Raw genomic sequence first — 4,142 nt, forward strand, 5'->3', positions numbered from 1 at the left:
TCTTCCTGCAGAACTCAGCCAGATCCACAGCACATTCCATGTTTCTTAGTTGCGGAAGTGCTTAGTGAATGACTCAGCAGTGGTACCCCTTGAGGACATTCAGGTTGATGATATCCTGAACTACATCGAGAGTCCAGTGGCGATTTGACATCGCAAGACGAAGGAACTGAGGAACAAGAGGGTGGAGTTAGTTAAGGTGCGGTGACAGCATCGCAAGGGATCAGAGTGGACATGGGAGCCCGAGGAGGAGATGAGGGAGCACTACCCGGAGTTGTTTTCAGACGCAGCAGACTTCGAGGACGAAGTCTAGAACAAGTGGGGGAGAATTGTAACGCCCTGTTCCTAGTATGCATTTAATTTATTAACCAAGTATTTATTCTTGAGTTACTCGACGAGTTTGTAGCCCTAACTCGTCGAGTAGATGCCAGAAAGGACGCGGGGTTTAAAGAGTCTACTCGGCGAGTCCAAGCATCGACTCGACGAGTAGGTCTGCCATGAGGAAACCCTATTTTCGGGGTTTTGCACCCTATTTAATCCACTTAAACCCCCTTTTGGCCTCTGTAACATCCAGAATTCCAGGTATTATATTTTATCATTTATTTTTGAGAAAAGAGAGGGACTCGACGAGTCGAGTCGTAGACTCGTCGAGTAGGACCGCGAATGATGACGGGATTTAATGAATGGACTCGACGAGTCGATGCGTGGACTCGGTGAGTCCGCGCTGTAAAATGAAACCCTAATTCTCGGGGTTTGGGGCCCTATTTAAAGGCCTTTATGGCCTCCATTTGCGGCCACTTCATTTCAGAGAAACCCTAGAGAGAGCAGTGGGTGAGTTTGAGGGCAAGAAGAGGCTAATACGTCACTTTTGGTGTAGTTTTGCTAGAAGGAAGAAGGAAGCACCAATCTAGAGCGTGAGGGGGGCTTGGATCTGGGCTAATCATCTTCAGATTTCAACTCTGGAGGTATAATCCTGTCTATTTCATGTTGATATGATAGAGTTCATGATTTTAGGGCTTTTACCCCCCATTTCATGTAAGATCTAGTGAGTATGAGGTCCCCTTTGTGTTAATAGCATCAGATCTGGACCATGAGAGGTCCATAGAGTCACTATCCCTCAGCTTTATGCAAGCAAATGAAAGATTGGAGACTAGGTTGCCATTTCTAGAGTTATTTCTCCATTTATGACTTATGGTGGGTTGCATGCACGTAAAGGTTGCACCTTTACGTGACATTTGAACATTTGAAGGGTAGATCTGATAGTTGGTGAAGCAGATCTGACCTCAAGAGATCTTTTGAGAGTTTTCATGGGAGGAACTCGTCGAGCCCATAAGGGACTCGACGAGTCGAGTCGGGTTGCCCCGCGACTCGCGACCTGTGGCGACCCGTGGAGTATAGGGTTGACTCAGAGAGTCAAGTGAGGACAGGGACGAGGAGGACAGGCATGTACTCGCCGAGTCACTCTAGTGCACTCGGCGAGTCCGGTCAATGTTGACCGTTGACTTTCGTTGACTTTTAGGGTTTCGGCCAACGTTTGGACTTTTGGGTCAAGGAGGGGTAAAATGGTCTTTTACCCTTCTGAGGGATCGTAGAAGGGGATTTAATCTAGCCTTTGAGAGCCATTATTTATTCGAGGATATTATGTATGTGATTAGGCGGGGGCTAGATCAGTATATTCATGAGCGAGATCATCCGAGATACCCGATGTGAGTCTTCTCACCATACATTACGTAGAGTGGTATTTATGTGTAGACCAGAGGGTCTTGTATGCTATGTGTATATATGAGATTATGTGCATTGTGTTATATGTATGCTATGTGTTGAACAGACCGGGCCGGAGGGCCCAACGATATAGACCGGACCGAAGGGTCCAACGACACAGACTGGACCGAAGGGTCCGACGAGCTATGACCGGACCAGAGGGTCCAACGAGCTATGGGACTGGAGGGTCCCGCTGAGACACATCGACCGGAGGATCGTACTGTAGCCTCGAGTGGCGTATGTGTTGTATGTAGTACTTTGGGGAACTCACTAAGCATTTATGCTTACAGTTGTTGTGTTATGTGTTTCAGGTACTAGCGAGGATCGCGGGAAGGCGTCGGCATGATCCGTACACACTGAGAGGATTTATGTACTTGAGGATCTTGGGATTTGTTTATTGTGATAACATGTGATACATTGGATTACTATGATACTTTATGAATGAAATATTGTTTTATGAGATACTTCGAGAGTAAGTAGGTAGCAGCGAGGAATTTATGAGTGGTCTACTAGAGAGTAGCCTGAGCTTAGTGAGATATAGAGTACTTGTGATCTGGGATCCTAGGAGGACGACTTGGGGTGAATACCGATGCGCTGTGGAAGGTGGTATAAGGGCCCGTACTACTGGAAACACCGGATCGGTGAGCAGTCCAAGTAAGAATCCTTAGGGTACTAAAGAACGAGTAGGGTTGAGTATCGAGTGCGAGTATACTCGAACGAGTCTCTGATTCTTTTGTGTTGTCTTTCAGAGACATCATGGTTGGGACGCGCCACCACCCAGGAGGCAGTGGTACCAGTGGTACCAGCGATGAGGAGATTCGTAGGTTGATTCACGAGGAGGTGGCTGCGACCATTCGAGCTGAGATACTAGAGATGTTCGGGTCTATCAAGACCACACTGATCGAGACTTTTGATGAGCGGTACGCTGCTCTTACTGAGGCTGTTGTTGCTGCGGCCACTGCAGCCGTCGCTGCTGCCAGGCCGCAGGGGGGTGACTCGTTGCTGTACCGAGAGTTCAGCAACACGAAGCCACCAGAGTTTGATGGGACTCAGGACCCGATTGCTGCGATGAGGTGGATTTCTGACATCGAGGGATGCTTCTACACCTGCTCATGTCCGGATCATCTGAGGGTTCGGTTTGCGCTGAACCAGCTTCGCTTGGGAGCGAAGGACTGGTGGAAGTTTCTGACGGCAGACTTCACTACGGCAGAGCTTACTGCGGTGACCTGGGAGAGGTTCACCATGATGTTTCGAGATGAGTATGTCCCCCTGTAGAGAGGGAACGTCTGGCCCAGGAGTTCTTATCCCTCAAGCAGGGAACTGAGTCTGTGACGGTGATTACGAGGATGTTTCACGAGAGGGCGTTGTTTTGCCCTGAGCACGTGTCGACTGAGCAGGCACGTATGAGCCGGTACTTGAGCATACTGAGGAGGGATATCCGTGAGTTCGTGGCGAACTCATCATACCGGACATTTGCCGAGCTTCAGGCAAATACCCGGAAGAGAGAGATTGAGCTGGAGACTCAGGTCAGGGAGGAGGCCGAGTCTCAGAGGAGGGAAAGGTGACCGGCACAGGCGCAGCCGGCAGCCAAGCGGGCAAAGCCCGCTGATTCGAGATCTGGGGGTCCGAAGGGCCGCACTTGTGGAAAGTACGGCAAGAGCCACGAGGGAGTGTGCAGGGCTGGGGTGTGTTATAAGTGTGGGAAGGAGGGGCATTACGCGAGGGATTGCCCCAAGGGATTCTTGGTTTGCTTTCATTGCAACCAGACCGGCCATCGGAAGGCCGAGTGCCCACAGCTGCTGCAGGGATCAGCGCATGGGATCTGCACCTGCTGCTCGAGCTACGAAGACCCGGCTAGCGAAGGCCGAGGCACCGAAGGCTCGCGGGAGAGCCTTCCAGTTGACAGAGGAGGAGGTCCGCGCAGCGCCCGATATCGTGGCTGGTATGTATTCTTTCATTTATTTATGCTGAGTTTGAGATATTGTGCTTATATAATGTTATGCGTAGGTACTTTTCTTGTTAGTTCTGTACCTGCTTTGGTGTTATTTGACTCGGGTGCGAGTCGGTCTTTTGTGTCGTTAGCGTTTAGTCAGCACATCAGTATCCAGCGGGAGGCGTTGAGTCGACCTCTACGAGTTTCCATAGCTGACGAGCGAGCGGTATATGCTACGGATGTGATTCGGGGATGTGTACTCGAGATCTTCGGTGTTGAGTTTCCGATTGATCTGGTCCCGATTGCGATGGGGGACGTGTGTGTTATAGTGGGTATGGATTGGTTGAGCCGTTTTGGGGCAGTTATAGACTGCGAGCGACAGTTGGTGACGATACGAGACCCTAGTGGGGGAGTTCTTACGGTGTACGGCGAGGGTACCCGTTCAGGGTCA

Source organism: Lactuca virosa, chromosome 9, assembly GCF_052849685.1.
Source record: "Lactuca virosa cultivar CGN04683 chromosome 9, Lactuca_virosa_CGN04683_v6, whole genome shotgun sequence".
Lineage (NCBI taxonomy): Eukaryota > Viridiplantae > Streptophyta > Magnoliopsida > Asterales > Asteraceae > Lactuca > Lactuca virosa.